Source organism: Equus przewalskii, chromosome 6 (assembly GCF_037783145.1).
Source record: "Equus przewalskii isolate Varuska chromosome 6, EquPr2, whole genome shotgun sequence".
Taxonomy (NCBI): domain Eukaryota; kingdom Metazoa; phylum Chordata; class Mammalia; order Perissodactyla; family Equidae; genus Equus; species Equus przewalskii.
The window spans coordinates 9,827,785-9,846,450 of NC_091836.1; positions in this window are offsets into that span (position 1 = coordinate 9,827,785).

Genomic DNA, 18,666 nt, shown 5'->3' on the forward strand with positions numbered 1-18,666 from the left:
TTTTTCCCATTCATTTAACAGATTATCTCATTTTGAGATAATTAAAAATAAAAACTAGAGTATATTTGACCAATTAACAATATAGTTCAAAGTACAATCTTCTGACTTTTGGCACAAAATTTACCTTCAGATTTTCACTTACAAATTCCACTTGAATACATTTGGTTTCTTACCAAATTCCATAAGGATGGATAGTAGGACAGCAGGACAGCGCTGTGGTAGAGTCAGACAAATCTGGTTTTATATTTCAGCTCCAGAATTATCTGCCTATTTGAAAGTAAGATCTGGTAAAGATTTCTTTCTTTCTTTTTTTTTTTCCTGAGGAAGATTCACCCTGAGCTAACATCTGTTGCCAATCTTCCTTTTTATGTATGTGAACTGCTGCCACAGCATGACCACTGATAGAGAGTGGTGTAACTCCAGGCCCAGGAACAGAACCCAGGTTTCCGAAGTGGAGCACAATGATCTTAATCACTAGGCAACCGGAGCTGGCCCTGGTAGAGATTTTGAAGATCCATCAAGCTAAACCTCTACATTTTACAGACAGAGGAATCAAGATGCAAAAAATGTGAACCACAATGCCCAAAGTTCTACAGTCACTAGAATACTATAAGCTTGTTCCTATAACTCCCAGGAAAAACTATTTTCCACTACAATTTACTAAAGTTCATATTCACTAAGCCCCACTGAAGAAAGATCAATATGCAGTAAAAAATTTGATTTGAGGTAACTACTTAAAGACACGTATTTAAGTGCCTTCACTCCTAGGCTTGTTTTTTAGAAGACCTATAAAAACGTACAAGTCAGGTGGGACTATCCATATCAGTATTGGACACCAAATATTATGGCCATCATCATTCAGAAAGTTCAAGGAAAAGAACCTGAAACACTTACCTGAAAATCGCCGGAAGAGAAAAAAGCCTGTCACAGAGTAAGCGGAAGGGCGTTTCAATATAACTCCAGGAATACCTCTTGGGTAAGATCAGCAAGGGCCAGAGGAAAAGGAAAGACAGGTGACAGCCAGGCGGATTATTCGTGCTATAAGTCTATGTGCACTGGAATCCTTACTCTGTACTTTCCTCTGTTTCCATTTATAGAATATCGTGCATCTGTCTAAGGACGACCCCTTCCCTTGTGATTGTATTCCATTTCCTCTCAGAGTCAGTCATACAAAGATATTACCACTCAGCTACTTTCTCTCATTCCTGCACCATTCATTATTCTATCTCTACCTCCTAATTCCCATCAGCACAAAAGTATATTGTAATACTTCCTATCTTAAAAAAAAAAGTAAAACAACTAAAACCAAAGTGAAACATTCCCAGCAACAAAGGAAACTAAAGCTTCAGATCTACCTTAACCTCTCTGAGAAGCACAATCACAAAAATGATAGTTAAAACATTAAAAGCAAATAAAAAATGTTTTTTAAAGCATTTTTAAACTTCAGGAAAAGGAAGAAATTCGCAGGAGTCTAGAAATAACAAGAAAGTAAAAATCCCTAAAGGATGACGTAGTGGTGAAGCCAATGTTTGTGTATTTGTCTTTGGGGTATCTGCCAATCTCTGTTGGCCCAGAGCCTTGATTTTAACTAGCTAAGTACTTGGACACGCTACAAAGGCTAGGTCTGAGACATGGAGGGCAGCTGAGAGACCTAACGCTGAAATCCTAGAAATTCCATACTGTTGACATGTTAAAAGCGTATAAAAGGAAACAGAGAAACTGCCATCAATTGCAGATTATATGATTGTATATGTAGCAAAGGAAAAATAAAATTTATGAGCGAGTTATGGTAATGAATAACAAGAGTTTAGCAATTTTGTAGGATAAAAGATCATTTCCAAATTTTAATTGAATTTCTGTACCTTAGCAACAAACAATTAAGAAAGACAATTATCTATCTACCTATCATAGATGTTCGTGGAGTGGAAAGACAACATCATAAAAATAGCAATTCTATTTGTCTATATATCAAAAAGATGTATAGATTTAATGCAATTTCAAACAAGCTACTACTCTGCTTTTACGGATTTAGATAATTTGTTTTTAAAATTGATACAGAGTATCAAAGGGCTACAAAAGGTGAAGGTACTCGTAAAGAAGAACCAGAAGGAACACTAGCTCCGGTAGATATAGAGCCATATTAATAATTAATTAAGACAACGTGCTATTGGTGTAGCAATAAGTAAATAAAAAGCAGAAACAATCTAGATTCCAGAAGTATTATGTGTGTGTGTGAATGCATGATAGATTTTGAAATATTTAAATTTAGGAGTCTATGGCCAGTTAGTGGAGAAGGATAAAGGAGTCAATAAATTATACAGGAACTTTTATTTTCATTATAAGGAAAAATGAAAAAGGATCATGATCTCAAACAAAACACCAAAAAAAATTCCTAAATGAGCAAATTCTTACATGTAAGTGGCAAAATTTTTAAATGTTTAGAAAAGTTCTAGAAAACAACTTTTGATGTTAAGATAGGGAAACATTTCTTAAGACAAAAAGAAAAAACAATAAAAAAATCAGATATATTAGAATACATTAAATTTGAGTTCATTTCATTAAAAAACATCATAAAAAGAGTAAGAATAAAAGTGCAAACTAGGAGAAGATATTTGCAAAAGATGAGACTAATAAGGAATTATCATCCAGAGTGTATAAAGAAATCTCACAAATTGGTAAGAATAACACAAATAACAAATAATAACATTCACACAAATAATAAAATGACCAAATGAAATAAAAAGCCATTTTCAGAAAAAGAATCCCAATTGGTGAATACACAGATTAAATGATGATCAAACTGACTAACAACCAGGGAATACAAAATAAAATCATAACAATTGGTAAAAATCAAAAATCACAAATCAAAATGCCTGCTAGGATATAGAGCAGGGGAACTTTCTGCACTGCTGCTATAAAGGAGTGCAGACAATTTGCCAGCGCCAGGTAAAGCTGGTTGCATGCATGCCAGGGAATTAGTAATTCCAGTCCTAGATTAGGAGAAACATTTGTGCATGCACACATGCACCAGAAGACAAACATAAGAATGTCCATGACAGCATATTTCAGAATAGATCCAAAAAGAAAAAGAAAAGGAGAAAACGTGACAAAACCCTGGAACAATGGGATGAGAGGGTGTTTTGAACTCATGTATAGAGGGAGAAGGACGTCTGTGAATTTTTGCTTTTTTGTTTTCGCTTCTGTTGTTGTTTTTCCTTTATTTTGTTCAGCCTCTTACATTATCATGAGAAAAAGACTATCAGGACCATTCCTAGAATCATGTCTGGTGAAGATCTTGTTAGCACAATAATCAGAAATTTAGAAAATAAGTGGAGATTCACTAATCACAGGCAGTCACTTACCTGCCCCAGAGGCCAAATTCCCAGGGATGGTTCATTTCAATCTAAGGAGTGTCTCTTCCCGACTCCAGATCTCCCTAGAAAGACAATAAATGAAGATATGAATAGTTTTGTCAGATAAGGAATGGCTAATTTTGATTTTCTGATGCTTTTTTAAGGATTTTAACCCTAGATCTTTTCACCCAATTCATCTGCCCTCTTCATGGGGATGACACAAACAAAGGTCCAGCTTTTCCTAACACGCATTGTTAACAGAGGCCGACACTCCACTAGGGGAAAATGAGTTCACAGAATGAAATAACATGATATTTGGGAAGAACAAACACTTGCAGCAGACAACCTTGCAATAGACAAGGACAGTTAGAAAATCCAGATAAAATTTAAAAACCGTTTTTGAATGGCATTGAAGAGCGGCCGAAGCAACGGGGACCATAGGGATCCAGAGTCCAAGAAAATAGCTGATGGTCTGCAGCCACCTTCTACTCAGGGGCGTTTGAAGGTCTGTGATACAGCGCAAGGGTCCGCTTTGCATTTCCAGACACTGACCAGGGAAAAGGAGGCTGCTTGGGAGCTTTTAACAGTTGCTTAGGATAGAGAAAAAAGACGGAAAATTAAGGGGCCTTAAATATATGGTTTCCATTCAACTTGTAAAATTCTGAGGCTTCGTGGAGCAAGTGGATAACAAAGCTAAGCTGAAGAACTCTGTAAAGTAGAGCAGAATTTTTGTCTGTCTTATAGGGCTGAGGACAAAAGATCAGAATTCAGGACCTACCAACAGAGAGGCCCTGGTGAAAGCACTGGGGTCTCAGTTGAAAGCCCTGGAGGACTCTGCCCTGGAAACACGGTTCAGCTGGAGATGGACTGAACCTTAACAAAACTCCAATCTAGTCTCAAACTGGCTCAGTCCATTATAGTGTTAAAGCCATCAGCCTTCACTCCTTCTTGGAGATAAGTTTGCCATTGACTCAAAAATAATTAAAAGGTCTGAAAATACCAAGTATTGGAGTATATATAGAGGGACAAGAACTCATACCTTCGTGATGGAAGAGTAAATTGGTGAAACCACTTTATAAAGTAGTTAGATTATTTCCTGAAATTGACCATTCATATTTCCCATGACACAGCAACTTCACTCCTAGGAATACGCCCAAAGGAAATTCTTAAAAAGCGCAAAGGGAGACTTGTACGAGGATGTGCAAAAGAACGTTCACAATTGCAAACACCTGGACATGACCGAAATTCCCATCCACAAAACAATGAATGAAAGAACTGAGGTATAGTTTCATAACACAACATAATTTAGCATTCAAAAGAAATACGCTCAGCTCCACAAGCAAGAATGCAGATGAATCTTTACAATATAATATCAAGTTAAGAAAATATCAGAAGATTACATAGAGCATAACATTCTTTTTATAAAGTTTAAAAAGAAATGAAATATTACTTATCTGTCAGATACACAAAAGGTACAGCAAAACTATATAAAAAAGAGAGTAGGAGAATTATTCCATTTATGTAAAAGTAAAAATTAGATAAAATGAAAACATTTTTAGGGGCTCTTACATAGAAGATAAATCTATGAGAAAAAAAAGAATGCTTAACATAAAATATATTGTCTATGTAATCTCTGGGCAGAAGATGTGGTATACAATTGGGGAAAGTCACCTGAAGTGTTACATAACTGGTAACCGGTGTTCAATTTCTTAAACTGGGTATCACTTCATGAGTGTTTGATTAATGTTAATCCTTATGACTCCAATTATGTTTGTAATTAAATATTCAAATACGTTAGATAATCTCTTTGTGGAGATACATTTCACAATAGAAACAAAGAAAGCATAGGAAATAAGTTTAAAAACTTTTGACAAATCATTAGTTTTTTTGCCTGAGCCTCATTTGTTCTCTTCCAATAATAGAAGTTCTTAGAAGAGTCTTTTCTTCACGCTGACTCCATTCTCTCTCATCCTATTCTTGTAGAATCCATTTCAGTTATGCTTTAGACCCTACCATTCCATTATAGAAATAATTCTTGTCAAGGTCACAGTGACCTCCATATTGCAGTAGTTTCTCGCTTCTCATCTTATTAGTACTCTCAATCACATTTGATACTGTTACTTCTCCCTTCTTCCTGAAACAGTCTCTCACACAGCTTTTGGGAGCCCACTCTATTGTCTCTTCTGCCGCCTCACTAGTTGTCTATTTTTAATTTTCCTTTCTTATTCTAACTCATCATCTTTCTCCATAAATATTGGAGTGCTCCAAGGCTCTGAACTTGAACTTCTTTTCTTTTTATCAATACACACTTCCTAGATGTTCTCATTCTGTTACATGATTTGAAGGCTACCAAATTAATATCTGTATATCTGCTTTCCTAAACTTATCTCTGAATGTTTGCATGCTAACTGGCTATTCAACATCTCTCTTTTCTTGTCTAATAGGCATCTCAAAATTACTTTATCAAAAATCAAAACTCTCCTACCTCAATGACTAACATGCATGCACGCGCACACACACACACACACGTGCACACAGAAATTCACCCAGTCTCTCTCATCTTAGGAATCACAACCCCTTCATTTTAGCTGATGCTCAGGCCTGAAACTATGAGATCATTCTTGTCTTCTTTACTTCTTTCACATGTGTGCGCGCACACACACACACTCACACACTCACACTCATATAGCACATCAGAAAATCTCCTTATGCCTTGAAAATATTTCCAGAATCCAACCGTCTCTCTTCATCTCCTTTATCTACCCTATCCCAGTTCCCATCATCTCTCATGGTGAATTTCAATAGCCTTCTTACCAGTCTGTTCTACATTTAACCTACTTGTGAGAGAATAATGGCCCCCAAGTATGCCCACATCATAAACACCAGAATTTGTGAGTATATTAGTAATTGGGAAAGAGGAATTACGATAGCAGATGAAATTATTTGCTAATCAGCTGACTTTAACATATGGTGAGGCTTTACATGATTAAACCCAATGTAATCACAAAGGTCCTTTAAAGTAGAAGAGGAAAGCTGAAGAGAGAACGAGAAAGATGTCAGAGGGACTTGGCCCAATGTTAGTGGCTGTGAAGATGAAGGAAGAGGGTCATGAGACAGAAAAAGTGGGTATCTTCCAGAAGCTGGAAAAAGCAAGAAAACTAAACATATTTCTCCTTAGAGCTTCCAGAAAGAATGTACCCTGCCAACACCTTGATCTTAGCCCAGTGAGATTGGTGTCCAACTTCTTATTTTAGTACTGTAAAATAATTATTTGATTTATTTTAAGCTGCCAAGTTTGTGCTAATTTGTTACAGCATCCATAGAAAGCTAATACAACATCGTACAATTTTCTCTCAACACTGTAATCAAATGTTTTGGTAAAAAACAAGAAAAGAAAACTCAGCTCATATAATGTCATTTCTCTGCCAAAAATCTTCCAATGACGCTATCTTTTTGAAATTAAAAAGCAAAGCCCTCAAGATGGTCTATAAGTCCCTATATAATCTGGCTCCCCAGGGTCTCTCAGAACTCATTTCCCTCTCTGTACTTCTCATTCTGTCCAATTTCATTGACCTGTTATGGTTTCTAGAACAGAAGAGGCATGATGGCACTTTGGGGTTTAGTAGTCACTATCTTCCCAGCCAATCTTCTCTCAGAAGCTATGCATTTCCCCCTTTAGTTCTTTGTTTCTCTGCTTAGGTGTCACCTCACCAGAGACGTTGTCTCTGACTACCAAAACAACAAAATCTTCCAACGGTACTCGTTTCTTCCCTTATACTACTCTTATTTTTGTCACAGCATTTTTTACCACCTGAAATCATATTTACATATTTTTAAACTTATATTCTCTTTCCCTACTCTTTTGCCAACTGGAATGTAAGCTCCATGAGATTGCCTATGTCTCTAGTTCCTAGGAAGATTTCTGACATAACTTAGATTTATAATGAATAATTAAGAAATGAATGAATAAACAAAGGAAAGGCAAATTTCATCCTGAAAAATAAACAAGGTCTATTAAATAGGATGCATAACCTAGCACTCAATTGTATCAGATGGCTTAATGAGGAAAGTGGGTAAAGAGATACAATTTACTTTTAACATCTGGAGTCATTACACTCAGAAAAGGAGGTCAGTGTCACAATGAATATCAGACTATCTCCAAAAACATAAAACACCAGCAGAAACAAAACAACAATTATAACAATGATTTATTAATGTTATGAATCTCTTTGCTCTAGTTTCCTGCTTCTTCTGTCTTTTTCCCACAAATGTCAGGGAACTTTATCTTTGACCAGAGAAAGCAAACTTTAACAATTGTAAAGAATGACACTGTTTCTTGTGTATCTCTGAAATTTTTGTATAAAACTATGTATAATTTCTTAGTAAACCCAACTCAACCTCCAGTTCTCAGAATAGTTTTAGGAATAGGTCAACAATAAGGATGAAAAAGGGAACATTACTGGTCATGTGAAAAAGCTTACTATAGAATATTAAAAGATCAATCTGAATAATTGGCACCAATATCCCTCCATAAAATAGATTTATTGCAAAAAAGGGAAAATTTTATAAATGTCTTATTTATACATCAATGATATTAAAGGTGCTATTGAATCTATGAAAACCTGAGATTTCCATATATTGCTTTATGATTAAAAGAACTCATTTGCAAAATTTTAATGTAACAGGTGACATTAAAAAATGTACACCCCTTTATCCCTAAAGTGCAGCTTCTGGGACTCTTCCTAAGAAAATAATTTTTTTTTAAATAGTCAAAAGTTTACCCACAAAGTGTATAGTGTTGTCAGATCATTTGATTTTTCCATTTTTTTACCAATGAAAACAATTATTGTCATCCACTAGATATAACCATTTGAGGCTTCTCAAAATTGCATATTTTATAACATGAAAATATGTTTATAATATATTTAAGTGAATAATCAAGGTAAAATAGCATTAATATCATTATCCCTTTTTATAAAATATGAATATGTATATAGAATATATTGGATGAATAAATTCAAAATTGAAATTTGCAGTGTGCTGGTTAGAGAAAGAAGAAAATGTTTTTGATCAGAAAAAATAAACTAGAAAAGTATAGATAAAAAGGATAAAAAATGGATCAGTAGATGTATATATGTCTTTCTTAAATCATAAAATGGCCATCTCTAAAAAAGGAACAAAGAGGGGCCGGCCAGGTGGCAAAGCGGTTAAGTGCTCACGTTCCTCTTGGGCGGCCCGGGGTTCACCAGTTAGGATCCTGGGTGCGGACATGGCACTGCTTGGCAAGCCATGCTGTGGTAGGCGTCCCACATATAAAGTAGAGGAAGATTGGCATGGATGTTAGCTCAGGGCCTGTCTTCCTCAGCAAAAAGAGGAGGGTTAGCAGCAGTTAGCTCAGGGCTAATCTTCCTCAAAAAAACAAAGGAATAAAGAGAGAAATAATAAGAACATAAAATCTGGCAAATGAAACAACTTTATTTATGGGGTCTATTTAAAGTTGATAGCAAAGTATCTATTCGTACTTTGTATAATTAAGTAAAACTAAACTTAAACATGATTATAATTAACTAATTACCTTAAGATTTTTCCTGATTTCACTTTATAAATGCATTCTTTATTCCCCAGAATAGTAACTCATAACATTGTGAGGATTTGGCTAAGGAGAATACTAAAAGAATCAAAACAACACTGTTTAACAAATAAAATACTACTATTTTGAGTCTCATCTATTTGTATTACTGGGAATAACTGTTTGCTTACTGCCATTTACCTATAAACAAGAATGTAAAAGCAAATCTGAAAATAAGAAAGAGACCAAAACACACTAATATTGTCAATTATACTCCATTAAATCATAGTGGATCATGATCATATAAACCAATATTTGCTGAACATCTACTATTTTCCAGGCATTTTAAAATAAGAATTCCTAGTCTCACAACTAGCATTGCAAGTTAAATATTATTATTCCCATTTCACAGTTAAAGACACTCACTAAAGGATTTCCTTAAGGGCAAATTATCCAGAAAGTGATAGAGAGGATTTGAAATGAATCCTGAATCCACTAGGTTTTGATCTATCCAACAGATCATTAATACTTTTAGAAGTATCAATGTTATTGGACATTCAATAACACTGAGAATTCAGGTCCCAAATTATCTTATATGTTTATATATTTTGGACATGCTAACATGAGGGAAAAAAATTCTGACCTTTGTAACAATGATATATGGTGCTTATAAGAAAATTTCTGTCTCCTGCATGCCCACACAAGTTTTTGTTTTCTTTGACTTTATGTTGATTTTAAGAAAACTGATGTAGGAAAAGGAAAATCACTGTTGCAAGTTTGACGACGAAAATATTACCCTTTCAGAATGACGCTTTGCTAGAGAGCATGAAAGAGGAATGGGAGAGGGAAAAAGCGCAAGCAAGAGAGAGAGAGAGAGAGAGAGAGAGAGAAAAGAAGCAAGGAAGGAAGAAAAAGAAGGATGCAGGGAGAGAGAGAAAGCAAGCTTATTTGCAGTTGTGGGAAATTGTTTTTGGTGGGTTGCGGAGTTTTTTTTGCATTATCTACAGTAGGAGGATTGTAAAAACACAACAATGCACATCACCTAATAATCACATTTATTTAAAATTGTCTCTATTTTCAGAAATTGAATATTTAAGAAATAATAAAAAGCTTTTTCTCTAATATTGTAGCAGTCATTACATCCATGTAGTGAGTAAGATACTAGTAAAAATATGGCCACTAGATATATTCCAATGAATTACAATACAGGATAAGTTTATTAGCCGAGTGATACTCAAAGACAAAGACTAGAAATAGACAAATCTTTGAAAAATGAAGACATTAAAATAAACAGAAAAAATAAACTGTTCAGTAGTCTCACTAAACTGTTAATGTAAACAGTGGAATTTGAAAAACTTGTTTTTCTTCTTTGAACTAGATATTCTACAATATTTTAATAAAATAATTAGATAATCATAAAGTGGCTGATTCAAAGTTTTTTACTTCCTGTATTTCACATTTCAAAGAAATAGTTTCATTCTATGAAACTACTAATGGCAGCATCAACAACACAAACCTTTGAAATATAACAAAATAAGTGAGCAAAATGTCTAACGAAAATTGCAAAGAAGAATTATGTCTCAGAATATAGAATAATGGACTCTTCAGTGAATATAACTGAAAGTATTATGCCAGGGAATGAACTGTATTTTCATAAACTTTGATCACTCTCTTTTTGGTAAAGTTTGTTAACCTATTCATATACCAATTATTTTTCTCCTTTTCAAGTGACACTTTCAGCACAATCTGAACGGTTAGTTATATTTAGTGTCTCTGTTGTCATCTGGAAATATTGTTCATTTAAATGAGGTTTTAGCGAGTAGTCATCGCAAAGCTGTAACTGAAAAGTTCCTCTTGAGTATGCTTTGAGAGAATCAGTTTTGCTTTTTGTGCTATTTTGTGTTCTCTTTGAAGAAAATATTTGGACTGACAGCAGCAATGTAGCTAATAAAAATTGCAGACTTAAATGATTAATGTATGGATTAAAGTACTTAGACCTCAGCAACCAGCAAAGGGTGAGGAAGTCCCAATGGACTTTGTGTTTTAGGTCACTGTTCTAAATATCATGCAGTTCAGTAGTCTTGGTAAAACATTGCCAACTAATAAGCAAGAAACAGGAGACTGGCCATATTCTGACAGCAATGGCAGTGTATGAGAAAGAGCATGATTTGGCCCAAATTTGTGATATTCATACATATGTTTGATATATCTGTAAACATGATACGTGGTGAACCTTCTTACATGTAATCAGGAATTATGAAGGGAAAATGAGTTAATTCTACATTGCAACTTAAGAAATTAAGTTTAGAGATATTTTAAGGGTACAGAACACATTTTAGTAACAGAAAGAATGAGTGTGGAAATTCTGAAAACTCCATGGGAAAACTAAAAACATGGTGGTTTGTAAGTCCCTGAGCTGGAGAAGAGTAAATGAAAAGGAGCATCTACTTTCCACGTCATCCCAATGCTTCTCTTCATGCTGTAAGCGATGGTGAAACAGACACATTTATCTATATAAGCATATATGTGATCAACGGAGACTTAAAAACATTTCTAAACCAGTTAAGACTGTTTATCAGTGATTTCTCATGACATGTTGAACTGAATTGAAAGATGTTATTGACCGCTTGTGATATACTGGGGTAAATTCTAGGTGCAAGACTAAGATTAGCAGGACTCAAAGTTCAGGAATCAAAAAGCTCATATATTGAGTAGAAGAAATAAAACAAATGCATGTAAAATAATAAATTTTATAATATTCTAAGGACATTTTAAAAAAGGATTTGGATATATTAGCAGGTCAGAATGTCAGGGGACAGGAGAATGTCTACACCGTCTCTTCCTGTCCAAAGCAAACAGTAACTCACTAATTTTGTGCCTTATCTATAGTCTCTTTAATCACTATTAACAGTTCTCTACTCAAGATTCCAACACTTTTTCATGGAATATTACTGCTGCAGCACAAGTAAGTGGCCAAAGTGGGAAAAATACATTCAACTATGTTTAAAGGAAAAAGGAAAGGCTGTGTATCGACACGGTTGTAGCCAATTTTAACTGTACCTCAAGATTGAAAGACATTAACAGTCGTGAGCTTTCCATCACAGTGCCCAGGTGGTGCTGCTATTATTTTTGTTACTGTTGCTTGTTTTCAATCTGTAATCCAGATTACTTCAATCCTAAATTGCTGTGATTTCTAAGAGAAAAGTTATTTTCAGTGTTTGAGTATTTTTAGTGTCAGGAATTTTGCTGAGGAATATCTGTTTTTAGAATAAGTGGCATTCTTGTTTGAATTCAAGTTTCCGATGAGCTTCATGTAAGTGAAAGACTACGGGCTTTGGAGCAAACATGGTGGGTTTGAGACAACTTTCCAGTTAGCAATGTGCCTATGAGCAATTTAAATGTCCTGAGTCTGATTTTTCTTATTTGAAAATGAGTATAATAATACCTTTCTCATGCATTGTTATAAATAGCAAATTACATGATTGTTATCCTATGTAGCACATAAGTGCTAAATAGATTTACTTTTGTGTGCCAAAAATAACCTAATATTTGAAAGAAAATTACACCTTTTCTAATATATGGTTTCCTAGGTGAAAGTTCAACATTTGACCTGATGGTTACCTCAGCAGAGGCAATTAACGAGTGGATCACATGGAAAGAGGGGGAGAAAAAAGAGAAATAGGGTATAGAATTTCCAGTCACATATGTTAAACTGGTTATATTATAATTTTGGGACCTTGAGTTTGTCAACCTGAGAAGGCTAGGGAACATATATGTATATATGCAGATCCTTCTTGGTTTTCGTTATCTCCCTTATCCGGTCCTGTAATAATGATTCTAGAAAGTTTTCAGTAACTGAACCCACCTGCCATTCCTAAACGTAATTCTCCTTACCTAGAATGGATTTATTTGTGCATGTGGCTGTGCTGTTTCTATTTTGGGCATTGTGTAAATAACTATATGTGTACATATATGGTAGTGTGCGTGAGTGTATGTGTGTATGTGCATGTGTTACAAGCATCTTTATGTATTTTCTTAATTCCAGAGTCATTATGATGTTTGGGCATGCAAGTATATGACAACCTTCAAGCATAATGAGTATTATTACTCATCTTCTCTACTGTGTGACAGAGTGATCGTCTCAAGAAATCACATCTCATATATTCTCACCAAACTCACACTATTCATCAATTATTCCATGACTTTCAAAATACTTAGACTGTACTACAAGGCCTTTCACCATCCTTCCCTGTGTCATTAATTCTATTTCAACACTACTATCTCTCTCTTTCTTTGTAAATGTCAGTCAGTCAAGCCCTCTTTCTCAAAGGGCAAGTGAGAGGGTGGTTTGATATGAACTTGAGGGGTAGGAAGAAGTCAGGTCAACTCCGTATGATCATTCCTCTTGGCCTAGTTAACTTCTGTGTCTGCATCATCGTGCACATGCTTATGCTTCAGACGTGATTCAAGAGTTGCTTCTCCAGCAATGTCCCTCTCTAGCCCAAGTCTTGGCTAGATTATTTTGTTAAATCTTTCATTCTTTCCCAGCTCTTCTCTTAATTTTAAATTACGCATTCACTCGTGTGACTAATTTATATTATCTATTTATCTATCTATCTTATTCCCTCAAAAGACCATACAATGAGCTCAATGAGAGGAGAAAGCTCATGTGCTTTTGCTCACCATTAAATCCCCAGGCATCTAGAATATTACCAGACACAAAATAGGTACCCAGAAAACATTTATTTAGTGAAACGTTAACTCTCATATAACTTCGATTCCTCTCTTCTCCAGAATTCTGTATTTTTGTGTGAGTGTCCAAAGGTTTTCAGGATCTGTTTGATGACAGATTAATTGATCAAGCACTATTGCTCATTGATTTAGCAAGCAAATACTATCCTTAAGCATTAAGATCTACTTGGATATACCTTTTCTTACTGAAATGAAATTGTGGTGGTGATTGTTTTATATCAATTTTTCCTAAATAGAAAGGATAGCCTTTCATATATTTTAATAGCTTGTGCAGCCTCATATGTACATAAGAGCAAAACCAGTCATTTGTAGCATATAAATAAATGTGATGAACATCATGTTCTTTTAAGTTCCTTTGCAGCCTTGAAATTTTATGAATTTACATGCCACCTGAAGTCCATGAAGTGCTTTTCCTTAATTCCTTGACCCTGTCTTTTTATGATTTTAATTTGTCCTGACACCTGAAAATCATCTCCTTTTATAACTTGAATTAGCAGACACTGAAAATCTTTAGGCTGATGGCAAGACCCATTAACCTGAATGGTGAATCAGCAGAGTCAAGTTAAGCAATGTAAAATATTTAAGATTAAGCTTTTCCCTCTTCTTGCAGTTTATCTAAAGGTCTTGTATGGCATTATCTGATTTAAGCTGTTAGTGCTTTTAAAAATATGTGGCACACCCACACTTTCTGAGGGTTATCTCGGTGCCCTCTCAGCTATTTGAGGTTGATGTAGCTTCTGTGTGTGGATGACAACAGTATTTCAGAGGCAGAATTTTCAAGCAGATACAGAAACATGAAGGCATAGTCCCAAGCCGATTTGGACTTAAATAGCCAATGCTCCCTAGGAGCATTTGAGTATGCAGCAGCCCATGTAAAGAGTAGCTAATGCTTTCCCTAGAGGAGCTCTAGGATGGCAGAGAATAGAGCAGAAACTTTACAAGATGACTCATATTTCCCTTTAGGCTTTGACTTTTGCTGAGAAAATTTAGGATAAATCAACATAATACGTTTGCTCCATACATTCCTACAGATTCTACAGATACTTTTTTGGAAAGATTGAATTGAGATAGGTAGTTACAATGTTAGGTACACACACTGAATGTAATTCAGAAAGCACCATACTCCATCAATAACCCCATTTTTTTACAATCATTGTCTTCTTCTATTGTTTTGAAAATAGCTGTCTTACAATGGCCTAATACAATCCAATTCAAGTGAAACAATCTCAATTTCCTTAACTATTTCCTGTATTATATGATTTCTGTATTTCACAGTTTTGGTCTAGTCCTTGGTGAAACATACATAAATTTGTCCATATATATTTAGAGAATGTCTTCTTTGTACCATACACTGTGATAACTATTACGTGAAATATAGGCATTATCTTCTATTTTTGATAATGCTCCAAAATACCTTCTGCAATATTTTCTTCAGAGATGATGCAAATAACCACGTTCATTTGCATTAACATGATCTTGTAGTACATTGACAAGCTTGTTAGTTTCTCAAACACAATGCATTATTTCAAATTTCTTCTCTCCTTTGTATTAGCCACTCTATATGTCTAAAATTATCTTTTTCTCTTTTTCCCCCTGGATGATATGCCATTTATATAAGGCCAAGCTTAAAATTATTTCCACTGTGAGTCTTTCATCCACCCTCTTGGCTGAAAGTGTTGCTATCTATGTAAAATTTGATAGTTATTTTTCACCTTTTACTTTCAATATTTGTATTGCCATTATTTGGTAAATGGTTGTCTTTTTGTTAGAATATGTAATCTAGAACTTTTTATTATACACCTTTATATCTTTAATATCTTGCTCAGTACATGGCACACAGTAGTGAATGGATGGATCAAATTATCAATCCAATGCGGAGAGACATAGCCCCAGAATTTCTAACGGTCTGGATTTATGGGCCAGAAAATAAGAAGGTGAGTACAATAGACTTATGACTGATAAAATCTGTGTAAACTTTCAGCAGACATTCTTTGATTTATGAAATTTGATAAAAGGTAGCTGCAAGCAAAAATACAGAGAGAGGTCTAGAATTGTTTTATCAGCTCTGATAGAAAAAATGGACTCTCCAGGTTTGGGCACAGGAATGGACTGCATAAATGAAGTCAAAAGAAAAAAAAAGTATACAAAACCAAGGGTTAGAAGTTTTGCCTCCACTGTTACTATACTTGAATATCACTTAAAAGCAGTTTATTAACTCATATGCAATCCAGTGTTTTTTATATTACACTTCTGTTTGACTATGTAGTTATCTAATATAAAATAATGCATTTATGTAGTTTTAGGTAGAAATGCTTGAACGGACTAAATGTAATCCATATTTGCAGCACTGGGACACTTCCATCCAAATTGAACATGATATATATATTATCTCTAGAAAATAGTGCCCAAACTACTCTCCTGTTAGTGAGTCACTTTTTATTTAATCACTTAACTGAAACTACTGTATAACTTCCGAGGGAAATATCTATTAGGAGAGCACTCCTGAGAGGGAGAGTGAGGATGTGAAGTGGAACAGTGATGATAACCGTGTGGTCTAGGAAAGGTGAGGGCAGAGATTTGTACACACAACAGCAACTCTGCTACCGTTAGTTATGTCAGACTAAACATAAAGCTGCATGGTTAACTATGGAATCACTTATTGAAATGTGGCTTTTTTCACACTTTCCTCTATCTAGGGTATGCGTGTCCCTTTCATTGAAGAAGAAGGGAAAGAAGTCAGCACAGCGTATTTACAGGAAAGGATTGTACCTGAATGCTGTATTTCATGCTAAATAAATCACCTTCCTATTGCTACCCTATCACCTCTGTGATGATCCAAGGACCATCCTTGGTGCCCCAATGACTCATCATTATTGTTAACTACTGGACATTGTTAATACTCCTTCATTAATCCTCTAGGCATTTCATAAGAAGCAGTTTCTCACCAAAAAATTTTGACTCTATAGATGCTTTCAAGTTATTACTAATGCCAATTTTCTAACCCTAAGTCACAAAAAAGTTTCTGACTAATGATGTTGATATAACAAGTTCTAGTCCAGGTTTAGTTTCTACATGTCAGAGATAATCAGTGAGGAATTCTATGTCCTGGATGGTGTAATAATGGAGGATAGTGTGGGCTCTAAGCACTGTGGATGGTTTTAGGGACCCAGAAGTGAATGTAATGATCAGGTCTGCTATCACTTCTAAAAATGTTAATCATTAAATAAAAGGACTTTATGAATATGTAAAAGCTGACTTGTTAATAAAGTTATTAAAAATATTGCAAATGCTTTCTTAAGGAAAATTTTAAATAATCATGTTAATCAGGGTGAAACTTGCTCAGTTGCAGGAATTCAATTTGTTCTGACTCCTCTATAGTTACAAGTGAAAATTTTAAAAAAAACTGTTGCTTAATTTAATCTTTACTAAGCATAACTGAAACAGTTTATTGGTGTATTGTGGGTTTACCTATTTCCCTTTTAAACTTCACTCTCCAACTTACTATCCATCAACAAATCCTACAATTAAGAAGTTACTATCTATTAAAAATAATACAGAACATCAGGAAAAATATTTTCAAATATCTTGAAAAAGTTACAAAAATTAATGGAAAAAATAACTCAGCTGAATGACCAAGGAATGTCAATGAGTAAAAGGTTTGCCAAAGACATCGATAACTGAAAGAGTTTGCGGTATTTGCTTAACTTCAATTTCCCTACCACACAGATGCTAATCTATATAATTTTCACTTTGAAAATAATTCTTCTGGTTAAGGAAGACTTATCAGGTTTAGATTCCTTTTTTCACTATGGCTATAAAGTCAACACTCTGTAACACTATATCTTTAGGATGGATTAAAATAAAAGGAAATTAACATAATGATGTTTATTCAGGATATTATTTTTTTAAAACTAGACTCATTGCTTCAAAAAAGAGTCTTTAAAAAAAAAAAAAACACATTTCTACTATTAGAAAAAGAAATTCTCCTAGCTTCTACATTTGCTTGTTTGTACATATTAAGGGGATTTTCTAGATTAAGTTTCTTGTCTCCTAGCCCCTTGGCTGCACTTAGAGGTAACTAAATATCTGTGGTAGACACAGAGAAAAGTCACCAGAGGTCCCTTCGGGGAAGGATGTGCTGCCTATGTGAGGGCAGCGTGGTGAGCAGAAAGTCTCCTGCTGTCAGGTCTTCCAAGCTCTGCCTCATCTCCAGAGAGCCACCTTACCCAACGTCCTTCCTTTCCCAGGTCAGCCTCCATTCAGTGACTGAATGAGGTAGGGGCATAACGGCCTAGTAATTCTGGCCCCAAAATATTTAGAAGGGCGATGTTTGCTCCAGAGCGTTTGCATGGGGCTTCCTTGGGCCTGCTTTATAGTTCCAATTCTACCCTGCCTTGTCCACCTTCCTTTCACAGGTATTGATCACTAGTAAATATATGGCACTCCAAACTCTGTCACAGCATCTGCTTACAAATTCTGTCACAGCATCTGCTTCTGGAGAACCTAATCTGTGACAGTTTTACCAGAAGTGGTTGAAAAATGCAGGTGATAAGGTTTTTACAGCTAAATCACTAGCCACCTGGCTGGCAATAAAGACCTCATCATTCTTGGTAGTTTGGAGCACAGACAGTCCCTGGCACAAGGTAGCAGTTCAATTGCTAAAACCAGAGATGAATCTTGATGGTGTATGGGTGGAAGGGAATGCATTCACTGACTTGTGAGGCATTTGAGACATATGAAAGTAATAGTAGATGTTAGGAAGTGGTATTATAGAATCATTGCTAAGCATGATTAATGCTCTCTAGAGAAATAACGAGCATCTGAGGTAAAAAAAAAAAAAAAAACTGGCACTTGAAAGCTGGGAGTGACAGCCCGAGGGTCACTTTAGCTGCATGTAAAGAATCTCTAACCTATTGCAAGTGGAGGGAAGAGAAAGCTGAAAACCTAGGTTAGAACTCTGGTTAAACTTCAAAGACAGCTAAGAACCCAACC